Below are 18,836 nucleotides of genomic sequence, written 5' to 3'. Positions count from 1 at the left end.
AAGAGCGTACGATCAGCTCTGCTCAAGGCATCGTTCAGGTACAAGAAGTTTGCGGATAAGAAGCGTCGAGCAGTTCCTGCTCTCAAGGTGGGTGATCGGGTATGGTTATCCACGAAGAATTTGAGGTTAAGAGTTCCCAGTATGAAGTTTGCACCTCGCTATATCGGTCCTTTCAAGATTGAACAAGTCATCAATCCTGTTGCTTACAGACTCCAGTTGCCTCCCTTCTTAAAAATACCCAGGACATTCCATGTTTCCCTGTTGAAACCGCTGATCTTGAATCGGTTTCATTCCTCACTTCCTCCAACTCCGAAAGTCCAAACTCAACGAGGCGTTGAGTATGAAGTGGCCAAGATCCTGGACTCACGTCACCGTTACGGTCAACTACAATATCTTATTGACTGGAAGGGTTATGGTCCTGAGGAACGTTCATGGACCAATGCTTCTGATGTCCATGCTCCTGCCTTGGTCCGGAGATTCCATTCCAAGTTTCCTCAAAAGCCAAAGAAGTGTCCTGGGGCCACTCCTAAAGGGGGGGGTGCTGTCACGATCCGGGTATCTGGACGCCATTTCTTACCCATCAGATGCCTCCTAAGGCTGGCTCAGCGCTCCAGGACCGGATCCCATCTGTTATCCTAATGTTCACATTCCTGCATCCTCTCCTGTCTCTCTGAGACGCTGTCACAGTAACGCCTTATTACATCTGGCATGGCGTCTCCCGTGGCCTCCGCCGCCGTCCCTGAGCTTCTGCATGCAGAGTGTCAGAGTGGCGATTACGTCAGCCGCGGCCTCCGCTGTGTCCGCGTGGTTGGATGTGCACTTGTCAGCCTGGCGTCTCCTGTCTCCAGTGGCCGGCGCCGCCATTACTGTTTTCATTACCACATGGATTACAAACCAAACTTCCCTCCAAGTGTCTGCATGGGCGCAGCCATCTTGGATTCTGTCAGCTGATCATTTCCTCCAATCTGTTGTCAGTATTGTTAATCTGCATAATTGCCTAGCCAATCCCTTCCTTGCTGCAGGTATAAATACACTGTGCCTGAGCAAGGAAGGCGTCAGTGCTTTGGTTGTCAAACCTAGTTCCTGTTTGTCTCTCTCCTGTGATTGTCTTCCAGGTTCCAGCTCCTGTCTCAAGACTTCCACCATAGAGACCCGCACCAGCATTCCACCTGCGGTGTAGCCTGACTCTCCAATCCATTGTGGATTCATCTGTTTCCAGCTACAACATTTCCTGCTTCCAGCTCAGCTTCCAGCAGAGTACAGCTTCCCTTAAAGGGCCGGTGTCCTTTCTACACTTTACCACTCTCCACCGGTATTATTATTTCTCCGCTCTCAAGTTCTACATTTCAGTTCATATTTCATCGCTCCCAAGTTCATTTATTATTTAACTGGTTCCAGCCAGTATCCACTCCGTGCTAACAACAGTCTGGTTCCAGCCAGTATCCACAGCAGCTGTTTCACCTTCAGCAACCCAGCTTTTCCTGGAACACCAGCTGGCACAATCCTGGGTTATCTCCATTGCTACAGTCGGGCCTGGTAAGGACTTTCCATCTAGAAGATCATAAGAACTATCTCACACTACCAGTGCCCTGTGGCTCCTGCCATCCTGTAGTACCCAGGAACTGTATTTATTATTTGCTGACTTTTACGTTTTCTTTTACTGCTGCTGTGTTGCGGAGTTGTCATAATAAACATCATTGACTTTTATCCAAGTTGTCGTGGTCACGCCTTCAGGCAGTTATTATTCATGTTACTTACATGTCCAGGGGTCTGATACAACCTCCCAGGTTCCGGTACATCTCAGCCCCTACAACTGAGGCTGCCTCCCGTCAGCTCAGGCCCTCAGTTGTGACAAGGGGGATGAATGGAAGACTGCCTTTAATACCCACTCAGGGCATTATGAATATTTGGTGATGCCTTTTGGGCTCTGTAATGCCCCGGCAGTCTTCCAGGACTTCATGAACGATGTGCTCAGGGAATATTTGGATAGATTCTTAGTTGTATACTTAGATGACATCCTAATCTTCTCCCATTCCCTGGAGGAACATCTGAAGCATGTACGCTTAGTCCTCCAGAAACTCAGAGACCACCGGCTTGGGGCGAAGCTGGAGAAGTGCGAATTTGAAGTTCACCAAATCGCATTTCTAGGATATATTATCTCCCCAGAAGGTTTCCAAATGGAGGGTTCCAAGGTACAGGCAGTCCTGGATTGGGTGCAGCCCACTAGTTTGAAGGCGCTTCAGCGTTTTCTGGGCTTTGCGAATTTTTATAGACGATTTATCTCTGGATTTTCGTCTATAGTGGCGCCCTTGGTGGCACTCACTAAGAAAGGGGCGGATGTTGCTCACTGGTCTTGTGAGGCCAAAGCGGCTTTTGCCCGTCTCAAAAGGGCATTTGTCTCGGCCAAGGTGCTGCGACAGCCAGATCCAGAGCATCCTTTTGTGGTGGAGGTGGATGCCTCTGAGATGGGTATTGGGGCAGTGCTCTCTCAGATGGGGGTGTCTGATAATCGCCTTCACCCCTGTGCTTACTTTTCCCGTAAATTTTCGCCTGCCGAGATGAATTATGACGTGGGTAACTGGGAATTGCTGGCTATTAAGGATGCACTCGAGGAGTGGAGACACTGGCTTGAGGGGGCTAAGTTTGTGGTCTCAATTCTCACCGACCATAAGAATTTGGCATATTTAGAGTCAGCGAAGCGCCTCAATGCCAGGCAGGCACGATGGGCTTTGTTTTTTGCTCGCTTTAATTTTTTGATAACATATCGCCCTGGGTCAAAAAACATCAAGGCTGATGCGCTCTCGCTGAGTTTTGCTCCAATCCAGGAGACCACCGAGGAGCCATTGCCCATTGTGTCCCCATCATGTATTAAAGTGGGCATTACCCAGGACCTCTTGTCATTAGTCCTTAGAGCACAGGAGCAGGCTCCTCCAGACCTTCCGGTAGGTCTTTTGTTTGTGCCTCCTAGGTTAAGACAGCGAGTGTTCCTGGAATTCCATGCCAAGAAGTCGGCAGGTCACCCGGGTATTGCCAGAACTCGGGAGTTGCTATCTAGGGCGGTGTGGTGGCCCTCGGTGGCTAGGGATGTGGATCAGTGGGTTTGGGCATGTGACATCTGTGCCCGAAATAAGACTCCTAGAGGGGTTCCTGTTGGCCCATTACATCCACTCTCTATTCCATCTAAGCCATGGACCCACATTTCAATGGATTTTGTGGTGGACTTGCCCAAATCCTCGGGGATGACAGCCATCTGGGTTGTTGTTGACAGGTTTTCGAAGATGGCGCATTCCATTGGTTGGACTGCCATCGGCCAGACGCCTGTCTGAATTATTTATGCTGCATGTTGTGCGCCTCCACGGGTTGCCACTTGATGTGGTCTCTGACCGCGGATCCCAGTTTGTGGCCAAATTCTGGAGGGCATTTTGTTCCGATCTCCAGATTTCTGTCAGCTTGTCGTCAGGCTACCATCCGAAGTCTAATGGGCAGACTGAAAGGGTGAACCAGTCCTTGGAGCAGTTCCTGAGGTGTTATGTCTCCAAGTGTCAGACTGACTGGGTGGCTCATCTGTCCATGGCGGAGTTTGCCTATAACAACGCGGCTCACTCTGCTACAGGGATCTCTCCCTTCCTTTGTGTGTATGGGCATCATCCTAAGGCCAATTATTTTGACCCCCTGGACTCCACGCCTGGTGGTTCCTCTGTGGTTTCGGTCCTTAGAGGTATTTGGAGGAAAGTGAAGAAAGCCCTTGTGTCTGTGTCATTAGTGACCAAAAGGGTTTTTGATAAGCGGAAAAGACCCTGCAGCTTCAAATTAGGAGACTTCGTCTGGTTGTCTACCAAGAATTTGAAGTTAAACAGCCATCTCATAAGTTAGGCCCCCGGTTCATCGGTCCTTATAAGATCACTAGGGTTATCAATCCGGTGGCATTTCAGTTAGATCTACCCCGTTCTTTGGGTATCAATAAAACATTTCATTGTTCCCTTTTAAAACGGGCGATTAGTAATCCTTCTTCCAGTGGAAGACCTTCCCCTCTTCTGATACGTGGCCAGAGGGAGTTTGTTGTTGAAAGGATTCTTGACTCCAAGATGGTTCGGGGTCGGCTGTCATTTTTGGTGCACTGGAAGGGGTATGGCCCGGAGGAGCGGTCGTGGGTGCGCAGTTGTGATCTTCATGCCCCCAGACTGTTACGCTCTTTCTTCTCGCAGTTCCCCGATAAACCCGGTGGTAGGGGTTCTTTGACCCCTCGTCAGAGGGGGGGTACTGTTAGGGTCTCCTGCTCTGTGCTGCCACGTCGTCATGGCAACCGGAAGACAAGTGCTAGCGGAGTAACCTGAGCGTAGCTGATACTCCGGTTCGGGTCTTTTGCTGTGCAGTGGTTACAGGCTCTGTGCACGGCAGGGGATGCGGTGCTGGTGTTTGTGCTCACAGTCTGTGAGGTCTGAGTGGGGCGTGGACAGCACCTGCTATATAAACCCTCTTCTCAGGTTAGGCAGATGCTGCTGAATCTTTGTTGGTTAGTCAGTTCCTGAAAGCTAGCTAGTACTGTGTAAACTTTGTATTTGTTTGTTGCTTACTGCAAATAGGCCTTGGGATTTGGTATTACACTCTGCCAATCCAGACCTAGCAGTAAGACTGGAGTCAGTCGTTTAACCTGCTGGGGTTCTTTTGCTACTCTGTGAACCTAGCAAGTTTGCGGCTGTATTCTCAGACTTGCGTGCCAAAATCCTTTCTCACTGTGCAAGGTGTTCAGGTGTCAGTTTAGTGGCAGTAAGCTGAACAAGTGCACTGCAAGTGAGGACTAGGATTGTGGAGACTCTCCTTGTGTCTATTATTCCATCTCTGACCAAGGAGTTTACTGCCACACCCGTTGGTAACCCTTTAGGGTTTTGCTGTTGCCCTTAGCAACAGCATTTCGGGTTCTCTATGTATTAAATCACTACATCTCGCTTCTTTCCATCTGAGCATTCCTAATACTAGGGAGACACCCAGTTTCTTAGCCTTTGGGCTTCTCTGTTCACTTTGTGTTTATTTTGTTACCCTATCACCTTCTGTGTATGTAATGTCATATTCCCCAGTCTGTCTGTGAGTTCATTTGTTTTGCATCCCTCACCGTTCAGACACCAGTACATTCCTGCTGGCACTGGTGTGCATAACACTTCAGCAGCAGGCTCCCAAAGTCACTCCTGCAGATCGTCTCTTCGTCCCTGAATTTCTGAGAGGCACTGTTCTAGCTGAGTTTCATGATAATAAGGTTTCTGGTCATCCGGGTATCACTAAGACATTGGAGTTAATCTCTCGCTCAGTGTGGTGGCCTAATCTTTCTAAAGATGTAAGGGAATTTGTCCGTTCCTGTCAGGTTTGTGCTCAGGACAAGGTATCTCGATCGTTGCCGGTCGGGCAACTCATAGCTTTAGCCATTCCTCTCAGGCCATGGTCACATATATCCATGGATTTCGTGGTGGACCTTCCTCTTTCAGCTGGATTTCGAGTCATTTGGGTGGCAGTAGACCGTTTTAGTAAGATGGCCCACTTCATTGCTCTCCCCCGATTACCCTCTGCTCAAGGGTTGGCAGTTTTATTTCTCTGCCATGTGTTCAGGCTCCATGGTTTACCCAGGGATATTGTCTCTGATCAGGGACCGCAATTCATCGCCTATTTCTGGAAACGTTTTTGTGCCTCATTAAATATGAAACTCTCTTTAACATCTGGGTACCATCCACAGTCTAACGGACAAACTGAACGTGTTAATCAGTCGTTAAAACAGTATTTACGGCTATATTCGGCCAAACTTCAGAATGATTGGTCTGAATTTCTTCCTTTGGCCGAGTTTGCCTATAATAACTCTTGTCATTCTTCCACCAAGGAGTCCCCATTCTTTTCGGTCTTGGGCTTTCATCCTAGAGCCCATTCTTTTTACCCTCATTTTCCAGTCTCCTCGTTGACCTTAACTTCCCATCTCAGAATGATTTGGAAAAAGGTGCACCTTGCCCTTAAGAAGGCTGCCTTCCGAGAAAAAAAAATTTCTGATAGGTTCCGACGCCCATGCACTTTTAAGGTGGGAGATAAGGTGTAGTTGTCAACCCGCAACATCAAGCTCCGACAACCCTCGGCTAGATTGGGACCCAAATTTATTGGACCGTTCCTTATCATTAAGAAGGTCAACCCAGTTGCTGTTCGGCTATGCTTGCCTAAATCACTCAAAATTGGCAATACTTTTCACTGTTCCCTTCTGAAGCAGTATTTTTCTTCCAGGAGATTCCCTCGGAAGACTTCCCAGGGTAGACCTCCGGTGGATGTTCAGGGGCAACAAGAGTTCTTGGTGGAGAAGGTTTTAGATTCCAAAGTTTCTTGGGGCCGGCTTTATTTTTTGGTTCACTAGAAAGGCTATGGCCCAGAAGAAAGGTCTTGGGTCCTGGATAAGGATCTACATGCCCCTAAACTTAAGAGATTATTCTTTCAGGAATTTCCTCAGAAACCCGGCTTTAGGGGTTCTTTAACCCCTCCTCAAGGGGGGGGGGGGTACTGTTAGGTGCCGCGGTCCGCGGCGCCGCTCGGTCTGCTTCCGAGCGACGCTCACGGCCGCCGCACCTCCCTTCCTGCCCGCTCGGCGCCTAGCAACACCAGGACGCCGTGCGCGCTGAGCCACCGGGTCCCTGGCAACGCCAGGACGCCGTGCGCGCTAAGCCGCCGGGTCCCTGGCAACGCTGGGACGCCGTGCGCGCGTAGCCGCCGGACCCTTAGCAACGGGGACGCCACAGACGAACCGCGCTCCCCGTTGCTTCCTGTCAATCAATACACCTGTTAGCTCTGGTCGTGCAGCAGGGCAGCTGCACGACATTACTAATTAAGCTTCGCTGCAACTATTGGAGGGCTCCCTGTTATATTCTCCCTCACTACCTGGCACAGATGCCGGTGATAGCTTCCTGTATGCTGTTCCTGCCTTGTAACGTCTGTTCCTGGTCAGCTGTATCTGGTCGATCCTGCTCCCTGTGCTTCTGAGTCCTGGAGTTTTGAAGCCGGTCCTGGGAATCCTTCCTGTTCAAGTGAACCTGCTGCAGTCATCTGGGGGTTCTCGTTTGTTGGGGTTCTCTCCCGGTTTCGTGAGTAGCGGCTTCTGCCGCGTGTTGCGGCCTAGGCCGCTTAGTCCTTTTGGTACTTTTTGTATTGGTGTTTTTTTGCGGAGGTTTCCGCTTTTCACTGTCCTCCCCGGAACTCAGCGGTGCTGTCTGGGGGAGTGGACAGTGATATCTTTTGTTGTTCTTTTCCTTTGGCGGCGTGCCGCACATATATTTAGTTTTAGGGTAGTTAGTAGCCCCTAGCTTCTGTTTGCTTTAGTTAGAGGTCCCCTTGTTATTACCCTGTCTCGGTTCACGCTTTGTCTCACTCTAAGACCTGGGGGCATCGGAGTTGGGCAGACCTAATCCGCCCTTCAAACGCGGCTGCCGTGGGCCCAAGAAACCATAGTCACTCAGGCGTGAACTGACCACACGGGTAAAACAACGGAGGTAGGGTGCTAGGGGCTATTCCCGTTCCCTCCCTATTTCAGCGTCACGTCCTGGTGCTCTGGACTCACTTCGCAACATCTTTCTAGTTCTGAGCATCAGGAACGTAACATCAACAGTATTTACAGTCCTCTCATTAAAATATCATCCCGTATATCAGGTTTTAAATGCGGCTTTTCATAAAGACATACCCCTCTGCCCCGTTTATTTAGTTTGTCCCTCCGGAATAGCGTATAACCCTCCAGATTGACCATTCAATCATGAGATTCGTCCCACCAAGTTTCAGTAATGCCTATAATATCATATTGTTTGTTTGCTGCAAGGACTTCTAGTTCCCCCTTTTTCCCTGTAAGGCTTCTATAGCGTTTACATACATACACTGAAGATAAGTATTCCCCCTTGTGCTAGGGACATAATTTTCTATATGCAGTACTGATGACCCATAATCGTCGTTAGTTAGTGTATTTGCAATACTCTTGGTAATACCCTTGTTAGTACCCTTGCCGGCTGCTCTTTCCCTCCCCCCTTCTCCACCCTCATTTAGTTTACTGCCTCCATCCTTACTATTCTCACTGCATGACCTGTAGTTTCTAGCTAAACCCTCCCCCCAGGCACCTAGTTTAAAATCTCCTCCAACCTTCTAACCATCCTTTCCCCCAGCACTGCTGCCCCCTCCTCATTCAGGTGCAATCCATCGCAACAAAAAAGATGGTGCCTGACTGAGAAGTCCGCCCAGTGTTCCAGGAACACAAACCCCTCTTTTCTATACCAGTTTCTAAGCCACACATTTACCTCCCTAATCTCCCTCTGCCTCCCTTGGCTAGCGCGTGGTACAGGTAATATTTCTGAGAATATTACCTTAGATGTCCTTGCTTTTCGTTTCTGGTCTAAGGAGGTCATTCCGAGTTCATCGTAGCCCTGCAAAATTTTGCGGAGCTACGATCAGGAACTCAGACATGCGGGGGGACGCCCAGCACAGGGCTAGTCCGCCCCGCATGTAAGGCCCAACCTCCCCCTCTTGCAGAAGTGCATAAGCATCGCACAGCGGCGATGCTTTTGCACTTCAGGAGTAGCTCCCGCCCAGCGCAGCTTTTGCGTGCTGGCCGGGAGCTACTCATCGCTACCTGGCTGCGGGCCGCGTGTGATGTCATGCAGCTGCTGCGGGCCGCCCCCCGCACGGTCCAGCCACGCCTGCATGACCGGACTGTGCCCACGAAACGGCGGCCAAGCGCCACCGTTCCGCCCCCTCCCGCCCAGCAACCGCCTCTGCCTGTCAAGCAGGCAGAGGCAATCGCTATAGAACGACAGCCTTCGGCTGTCTCTTATGCGCCGGCACACTGCGGCGCCGGTTCATGCGCACTTCTTGCCTGTTCGCTGCGCTGCGATGAACAGTAGCGAGCGAACAGGTCAGAATCACCCCCTAAGTCCCTATAATCTTTCTTAAGGACATCCCACTTACCACTAACTTTGTCGTTTGTGGCCAACGTGCACCAAGACCGCCGGGTCATTCCCAGCCCCTCCCAACAATCTTTCTACCCGGTCCGCGATGTGCCGTACCCGAGCACCCACAAGACAACAGACTGTATGGCGATCACGGTCCCGGTAGCAGATTGCCCTATCTGTCTTCCTGATAATAGAATTCGCTACCACCACAATCTGACTGGGTACCTCACTTTCTTTTGTCCCATCAGTGCCAGAGGGACCATTCCTCCGGTTGCTAGAGGGAACAGTCTCCTCCAGCTCCATCATTTCTTCGCTACCATCCACCGAATCTTCGTCCAATTAGACAAATTTATTGGGTTTGGTAGTTAAGAGATGTCGTGCCTCCCCCTCTTTTTCTTCCTTCTAACTGTGACCCAGCTGGCTACCTGGTTGTCCTCGTCTACCGGTGTCCCCCCCTGCAACTCCTCCACCATTCTATCTAAGCTTTGCTTGAGATTGTGAATATCCCTCCGTCGCGTAATGGTTTGCTCTAGATCAGTTACCTGGGCTTCCAGGGCAGCCGTTCGTACACACCTCGCACAGATGTATTCACACTGGGACGGTTGTTCCAGGTGCGCATACATCATGCACAACATGCATTGAGTGGGATTCTCAATCACGGCCCCTCCCATTTCGATAATAAAGTCTAACTCCCTGTTACCTTTAGAAAAACAATACAACTATGCAATACAATACGGTACTATAGCCTAGCTGTGGAGAGAAACACTATTCAATAACAGAACAGAAATTTAAATTACAATCAAAAGAATGTGTAAAAGTGGAGAGAAACAATGGGGGTCATTCCGAGTTGATGGCTCGCTAGCTACTTTTTGCAGCCGTGCAAACGCCGCCCACGGGGGAGTGTATTTTCGCTTTGCAAGTGTGCAACCGCATGTGCAGTCGAGCGGGACGAAAACGTTTTTTGCAGTTTCAGAGTAGGTCTGAACTTACTCAGCCCTTGCGATCACTTCAGCCTGTCCGGTCCCGGAATTGACGTCAGATACCCGCCCTGCAAACGCCTGGACACGCCTGCGTTTTCCCTACCACTCCCAGAAAATGGTCAGTTGACACCCAGAAACGCCCTCTTTCTGTCAATCTCCTTGCGAATGGCTGTGCGAATGGAATCGTCGCTAGAAGTATTGCACAGCAACAATGCTGTTTGTACCCGTACGACGCGCATGCGCATTGCGGTGCATACGCATGTGCAGTAGTAACCTGATCGCTGCTCTGCGAAAACCGGTAGCGTGCAATCAACTCTGAATGACCACCAATGTCCACAACAGAACAAGGGGGGTCATTCAGCGCCGCAGTGTGCCGGCGCATGGCAGTCGTCGGTGCCCAGCGATCGCCTCTGAGACAGAGGTGATCGCTGGGCGGGAGGAGGCTGAACGGCGGCATTAAGCCGCCATTTAGTAGGCGCAGCCCGGCCAATGCAGGCGTGGCCGGACCATTGGGGGGGGGTGGCGCGGAGGCTGCGTGACGTCTCACGCAGCCACTGCGGCCAGCGGCAGCGACACACAACTCCCGGCCAGCCGCAGGAGCTGCGCTGGCCGGGAGTTACTCCACAGATACAAAGGCATCGCCTCTGTGCGATGATTTTGTATTTGTGCGGGGGAAGGGGGGGCGGCGCTGACATGCGGGGCGGACTAGCCCTGTGCTGGGCGTCCCCCCGCATGTCTGAGTTTACGATCGTAGCTGTGCTAAATTTAGCACAGCTACGATCAACTCGGAATGACCCCCAATAATTGGTAATAAAAATGTGTAATGGTGTATAACAGTGGAATGTGTAAAAGTGATGATACTTGCGTGCCTGGTGAGTGCCTGGTCCTCCTGCAGCAGCACTCGCTCACAGGTCACTGCTCCCAGCTCCTTTCTCCCTCTCCTGGCCCGTTCCTGGCAATGCACCTGCATTTGCTCACACTGCACTTACTGCACTTGCTCGCTTACTCACTCAGCTCCAGCACCTTGCACTTTGCACCCCGCTCCTGGGGTTATGCACCCCCATTCCCGGCACCTGGCGCCCGCTTGTCCGGCACCTTATGTCCGCTCTCCGGCACCACTTTTCCGCTCCCGCGTGCACGTCCCGCTATGAGTCACTTCCGCTCTGCTCCTAGTTAGTTACTCACCAAGAAGACAGAAAGGAAAGTTGTGGATGATGACAATTTATCAGTTGTCTGCCTTTATTTTCCATGGGATGGCTTACACAACAGGCAATGGCACCTTTTTCCAGACATGGGGCAGAATGTAATGAAGTTAGGCAGCCGTGCTCGGACATTTTTTTTAAAGGGGCAATCTTGTACAAGGCATGGTTTAGCTTTGTACATGATTGCCCGTTTAAAAAAAGTCAGAGTTTGGTCGACATCGCACACGGCCGCCGAACTCGGACTTCATTACATCCCGGCCATAGCATTTATAGGTGCACAAATACCAGTAGAACATTCAAAACATTACAATGTACAAATGTGAATAGAGGAAATTAGAACTAATGTTCCTTTACTCTCATGATTTATTTAAGAGATACAGTAACTGACACTTCAGAGCAGAATGGACAGATTGCAATTAAGGCAGCCCAATACACGCAGTACTATGGGCCTAATTCAAGGTTGATTGCAAAAGCAGAATCTTCCTCTACTGATCAAAACCATGGCCCTCATTCCGAGTTGATCGGTCGCAAGGCGAATTTAGCAGAGTTACACACGCTAAGCCGCCGCCTACTGGGAGTGAATCTTAGCTTCTTAAAATTGCGACCGATGTATTCGCAATATTGCGATTACTAACTACTTAGCAGTTTCAGAGTAGCTTCAGACTTACTCTGCCTGTGCGATCATTTCAGTGCTTGTCGTTCCTGGTTGACGTCACAAACACACCCAGCGTTCGCCCAGGCACTCCCACCGTTTCTCCGGCCACTCCTGCGTTTTTTCCGGAAACGGTAGCGTTTTCAGCCACACGCCCCTGAAACGCAGTGTTTCCGCCCAGTAACACCCATTTCCTGTCAATCACATTACGATCGCCGCAGCGAAGAAAAAGCCGTGAGTAAAAATACTTTCTTCATAGTAAAGTTACTTGGCGCAGTCGCAGTGCGAACATTGCGCATGCGTACTAAGCGGATTTTCACTGCGATGCGATGAAAAATACCGAGCGAACAACTCGGAATGAGGGCCCATGTGCACTGCAGGGGGCAGATGTAACATGTGCAGAGAGAGATTTGGGTGGGTTATCAGTGGTGCAAGTAGAAAAAATGTCTTATAGGTACTGTGTGAGTGCGCCCAAAAAATGGGTGTGGCCAAATGCCACATGGGGCGTGGCCAATGAAAATGGGGGCATGATACACATATAGGGGGGCCAGATGGTATCCGGTTGACAGATATACAGTGTCTAGTTAGACAGTCAATAGATAGACACCATATGTTAGACAGGCATTAGGTCGACAGGGTCAAAAGGTCGACAGGGTCAAAAGGTCGACAGGGTCAAAAGGTAGACAGCACAATAGGTCGACAGGGTCAAAAGGTCGACAGGGTCAAAAGGTCGACATGAAAATGTTTTTTTTTTTACATGTAACATGTTTTTGGACTATTTCATACCTTCTCTATCCATGTCGGTATAGAGTTGGTTATAAACCTTGTGGCGAGTGCAGCGAGCCACTGAGCCCGAAGCGTGGCGAGTGAAGCGAGCCCCGCGAGGGTATGCCTTTTTACAATTGGGGGTCCCAGATGACAAAACTATCCACACAAACCACAAAAATGCAAAAAACATGGTGTCTACCCTTTTTTTCATGGCGACCAATTTCATGTCGACCTTTTGACCCTGTCGACCTTTTGACCCTGTCGACCTTTTGACCCCGTCGACCTAATGTCTGTCTAACATATGGTGTCGATCTATTGACTGTCTAACTAGACACTAACTATCTTTCATACCACACCCGGGCCAGATGCACATATGACCCCACAGTGCCAGATACGCACCCACCATGTCAGATATGCTCCTACAGTGCCAGATACACAAATGCCCCACAGTGCCAGATGCACAAATGCCCCCAGTAGTGCCATATATGCCCCCACAGTGCCAAATACACATTGCCCCAGAGTGACAGATACACATTGCCCCAGAGTGCCAGATATGCCCCCATTGCACCAGATACACATATGCCCCCACAGTGTCAGATACACATGCCCCCACAGTGCCAGATATGCCCCTACTTTGCCAGATACAGATTGCCCCAGAGTGCCAGATACACATGCCCCCACAGTGCTACTGTGTTTCCCCGATAATAAGACACTGTCTTATTTTATTTTTTTTGTCAAAAAAACACAATAGGGCTTATTTTCGGGGTAGGGCTTATTTTTATTAACAGCCATAATTTGTGCCCTTTTGTCTGCCCAGCCATAATTTGTGCCCACTTCTCTGTCCTCATTACATTAGACATCATTACTGCCCACAGCCATTCCTGCAGCCCCCTGCTTTCACTCACCTTCTCTCAGCGGCTCCTGGATCTCTTTTCCCCTCCGCGTCGCTCAGCTCACTGAAGCTCCATCACCCCCTTTCAAGATTAAAAAAAAAAAACAGTGAAAGGTTTGTGTACTGAAGCCCGGCCCCTGTGATACTGGCGGCAGCCATTTCATGAGGGGGGCGGAGCTGGGTTGTTTACTGTAGCGCAGGGACCGGGCAAAATGGGGATTTAGATAGGGCTTACTTTCCGGGTAGGGCTTATTTTGGACAATTTATGAAAAGTGAGTGTAGGGCTTATTATCGGGGTAGGTCCTATTATCGGGGAAACACGGTAGATATGCCCCCACAGCGCCAGATACACATATGCCCCTTCAGTGCCAGATATGCCCTCACTTTGCCAGATAGACATGCCCCCAGAGTTCCAGATATGCCCCTTCAGTGCCATATATGCCCCCACAGTGACAGATACACATGCCCCCAGAGTGCCAGATATGCCCCAGCAGCGCAACTCACTGTTGTTGCTCCTGCCTGGGGCTGGCACTGTCTTCTGCTGCTGGCCTGCTGCCGGGCTGGGGAGAGGAGAGCGCAGCACGCACTCCTCCTGCCCCTCTCCTGCCCTCAGTCCAGTCTCCGTGACGCGTCTTTCTGTGGCAGCGGCATCCTATATATTAGATCAGGCGCCAGTCCGCGAGCCAATCAGGGCTCGCGGTCCGTAGTGGCGGCTCCTGATTGGCTGCCGGTCCGCGAGCTCTGATTGGCTTATGAACTGGCGTTTCAGTGCACGCCGCCGCCAGGCTCCAGGGACTCGGACAGGCAGGAGAGGGGTAGGCAGGAGAGGGGCAGGCAGGAGAGGGGCAGGAGAGGAGAGGCGCATGCTGCGCTCTCCTCTCTCCACACCCGGTGTCTGCAAGGTGGCGGCCATACTTGCAGCGCTGCGGGTTATACAGTGTATTATTTCTGTGCAGGGTAAATACTGGCTGCTTTATTTTTACACTGTAATTTAGATTTGTTTGAACACACTCCATAGGTAGAACTTTGAAGCAATTTTTTTTATTGCGAGTACATGCATGTTCATTCTGGACTGCCATCACTCATCTCACTTAGGGGAAGATGTATCAAACCTTCTACAGAAGACAGCTGGAGGCTGGAGTGGTTGTCTATAGCAGCCAATCATTTTTCAGTTATTTTATTAAATGTACTTGATAAATAATAGCTGGAAGCTAATTGGTTTCTATGAGCAATTTTTCTATGGACATCCCCTCTTGTCCTTATGAGAAGGTTTGATACATGAAATGTATCTATATGTGATGATCATATAAGTGCAAATATCATTTGTTTTGCACTGTTTAAGGGCATGACCCCCAGTAAGGTAAATCCTAATCATACTTAGTGTTTTAAGTAGCAAATTCCAAAATAAGCAAGTATTTATATTTAAATCAAATAGGATATTTCCTTTATATATTTCTAATCACGACAGCAATTTACTTCATTCAGCTTACAAGGAATCAAATATTCCTTTATCCTTCAAAATACAGAGTAAGTTCACGTTGGGGGTTATGTAAACATTTTAATTTCTGATCCTTTTAAGGATTTCATGTCTCTTGTCTCAGATTGTGGGAGAAAATTCATTCATCTCGTGAGGCAATCTGCCTAGGATTTCGGAATAGAATGAAAATAAATAATTGTACATAGTATAAAAATGTAGGATATTACATTACATCCATTTCATATCGCTTACAAACATAGTTTTTGGCTGAAGACAGCATTACATAAGGTCTTATGCTGCAGCAATCAAAGGAATTGTAATCGGTTTAATTCAGTTCATCGTCTGTTGTGTTTATCTAACTTCAGATATTGTTTACTTGTATTAAACAAGAGTCTGGAAATGTATTTGAAGCAGCGCAGCATGTGGGCAACTGTAAGAGATAGTTTCAGGGTTCTATGCCCATATATATAGTTTCACTTCAAGAATGAACATATTAAATGGAGGAATATTAAAGTTTTATTTATGATCTTAAGCATAAATATTCAATATGTTTTGCTCTATTATGAAACTTGAAGCAGTTTAATTGCTATGAAGTGCATTATTAAATGATGCTAGAGATTGAGGAATAAGGGGGTTATTCAGAGATGAGCGCAGGTCACTGCATATCCATGAAAAAAACACAGGTTGTTGATCTTGCACCGAGATAGATTCAAAAATACAAGGAATTATATAGAAGCCAGAAATGGACAATCATATATTGGAAATCCTTATCTGTCCGTATGGCGGTGCGCCCAGGGTCATAAAAATGAAGTATATGTATATCTACAAAGAGAAAAAGTATGACACTAGTTTGGGCGCACTCTTATTTTTGTTTTCTTTTAAATTATGATCAAATAAACAATAATAATGACATCTTAAGCTTGTACTATACACCTCCTTAGAAATCCCAAAACTGTATATATGCTGCACGTATGACCATATATGAAAATGGTATCAGGGAGGAACACCAATGGATGTTTACAAGATAATGTGTGGAATGTTCAGATCCTTAATTATATCTGGATAATTGCATAATGGAGGGTGGCTACATCACAAGCAACCTCCGTCTGCCAAGGATCTGTACAAACTTAGTTTGTATTGATACAACCCTAGATAGGGTAGAATTAGTGAATGGGAGAGCCCACACACTGTATGCTGATATCTAGTAGTGATCCACGGTCTTAGATTGATAAATTTATTAGGAAAAATTAGTTGGAATCAGTAAAGTAGTGATACTGCTGTTGGCGTTATTGCCCTTGGTAGATCTTCCTACTTCACCGGGTATTCCCTAGTGGTCACCCGTCTAGGTACTGACCCAGCCCACCTCCGTTTAGCTTCCAAGATCGGACGAGATTGGGCGTGAACGGAGGGGTATGGTCGTAGAGAGAAATTGCCCTACATCGCCAATGAGAGTGCACCGAAGCGGAAGGATGGATTCCTTCTCGGGAAAAGAATGTTTATAAGAATGTATAGATAATAAGATGTGAATCTGCTGTCCACGTTAGACTGGCGGGACGTGTCCCGTAGTGGACTAGTCCGCCTGAATCGTGGATGAGAGTTCACGGAAGGAAGAGAAGTGGGAATGAAGGAAAAGAATTACACAGTTATATAAGACACATATATGGACATTCTCAATTTCCTCCGTACACCTATCGGATTTCAATTAGATATGCGTCTTGGATAAGCAGTATCGTACTGATGATATAATAATGAAGAAAAGCATAAGATGCCGTGAGATAAACACACTAAATATTCCTTTGTGACAGTGGAAAAGTAGGAATTTGTTTTGAACAGTGGTGGGCACACGGTATTTGCCTAGAAAATGTGTGTATTTTTTTGTTTAAAAGGTAAATATACCTACAGAGGTCTTGCAGAAAAATAATAAATTGTTTAATTGTTTGTATAACAATACCTATGAGAGAGTATTGAAAATGGTGTTACTGCCAGTTAGAAAAATCCTCTGTTTCTGAAAAAAGTCTGATTATGTGCCTGCTGGAGCAGCAAGAAGACAGATTTGAAGATGCACACCTTATCGGGGTATTGCAGGTAATGTTCCTGCGTTACTAATACACACACAAACTTATTTGTATATGAACACCTATGAGAAGGTATTATGGGTGGTGCTCCTGCTTGTTAGGAAAATACTGTGTTCTGAGAAGGGTCTAATTATGAGCCTGCAAACACAGCAAGAAGGTAGATTGTTTTGAATATGCACACCTACAGTGGGGTGTTGCAGGTAATGTTCCTGCTAACCAAAAATAAATGAACCACAAATGGTTAGAGAGTAGATATTAAGTATCACATATTCAAATGTAAGACATAAGAGGTGCCTATTGGAAGGCACACCTGTTGTAGGGAATAAGATATCTCTTGTTCACTTTCATTCTGAGCAGCAAAAAAAAAAAAAAGAATGAAAGTGAACAAGCCCGTTACCGGGTGAAACGCGTTTTTTCAAGGGGCACCTCTCATGTCTGACATCAGGAATGGGTGATATCCAATAATTTTTTCTTTATCTTGTTTAGGGCATTTTTTTGCCAAACAGTCATTGCAATAATAGATATCTTATTCCCTACAACAGGTGTGCCTTCCAATAGGCACCTCTTATGTCTTACATTTGAATATGTGATACTTAATATCTACTCTCTAACCATTTGTGGTTCATTTATTTTTGGTTAGCAGGAACATTACCTGCAACACCCCACTGTAGGTGTGCATATTCAAAACAATCTACCTTCTTGCTGTGTTTGCAGGCTCATAATTAGACCCTTCTCAGAACACAGTATTTTCCTAACAAGCAGGAGCACCACCCATAATACCTTCTCATAGGTGTTCATATACAAATAAGTTTGTGTGTGTATTAGTAACGCAGGAACATTACCTGCAATACCCCGATAAGGTGTGCATCTTCAAATCTGTCTTCTTGCTGCTCCAGCAGGCACATAATCAGACTTTTTTCAGAAACAGAGGATTTTTCTAACTGGCAGTAACACCATTTTCAATACTCTCTCATAGGTATTGTTATACAAACAATTAAACAATTTATTATTTTTCTGCAAGACCTCTGTAGGTATATTTACCTTTTAAACAAAAAAATACACACATTTTCTAGGCAAATACCGTGTGCCCACCACTGTTCAAAACAAATTCCTACTTTTCCACTGTCACAAAGGAATATTTAGTGTGTTTATCTCACGGCATCTTATGCTTTTCTTCATTATTATATCATCAGTACGATACTGCTTATCCAAGACGCATATCTAATTGAAATCCGATAGGTGTACGGAGGAAATTGAGAATGTCCATATATGTGTCTTATATAACTGTGTAATTCTTTTCCTTCATTCCCACTTCTCTTCCTTCCGTGAACTCTCATCCACGATTCAGGCGGACTAGTCCACTACGGGACACGTCCCGCCAGTCTAACGTGGACAGCAGATTCACATCTTATTATCTATACATTCTTATAAACATTCTTTTCCCGAGAAGGAATCCATCCTTCCGCTTCGGTGCACTCTCATTGGCGATGTAGGGCAATTTCTCTCTACGACCATACCCCTCCGTTCACGCCCAATCTCGTCCGATCTTGGAAGCTAAACGGAGGTGGGCTGGGTCAGTACCTAGACGGGTGACCACTAGGGAATACCCGGTGAAGTAGGAAGATCTACCAAGGGCAATAACGCCAACAGCAGTATCACTACTTTACTGATTCCAACTAATTTTTCCTAATAAATTTATCAATCTAAGACCGTGGATCACTACTAGATATCAGCATACAGTGTGTGGGCTCTCCCATTCACTAATTCTACCCTATCTAGGGTTGTATCAATACAAACTAAGTTTGTACAGATCCTTGGCAGACGGAGGTTGCTTGTGATGTAGCC

General features: G+C 47.6%; 2 pseudogenes; one reads left to right on the top strand and one right to left on the bottom strand.

Annotated features, from left to right (window-relative positions):
* Nucleotides 1-16,221: 16,221 nt before the first annotated feature.
* On the bottom strand, nucleotides 16,222-16,340 carry LOC135051795 (5S ribosomal RNA; annotated as a pseudogene).
* A 2,154-nt stretch (nucleotides 16,341-18,494) lies between these two features.
* Nucleotides 18,495-18,613, top strand: LOC135051794 (5S ribosomal RNA; annotated as a pseudogene).
* Nucleotides 18,614-18,836: the final 223 nt, after the last annotated feature.

The sequence above is a fragment of the Pseudophryne corroboree genome, chromosome 2, assembly GCF_028390025.1.
Source record: "Pseudophryne corroboree isolate aPseCor3 chromosome 2, aPseCor3.hap2, whole genome shotgun sequence".
Classification (NCBI taxonomy): domain Eukaryota; kingdom Metazoa; phylum Chordata; class Amphibia; order Anura; family Myobatrachidae; genus Pseudophryne; species Pseudophryne corroboree.
Note: the sequence above shows the minus strand (reverse complement) of the source record. Positions and strands in the feature narration are given on the sequence as shown.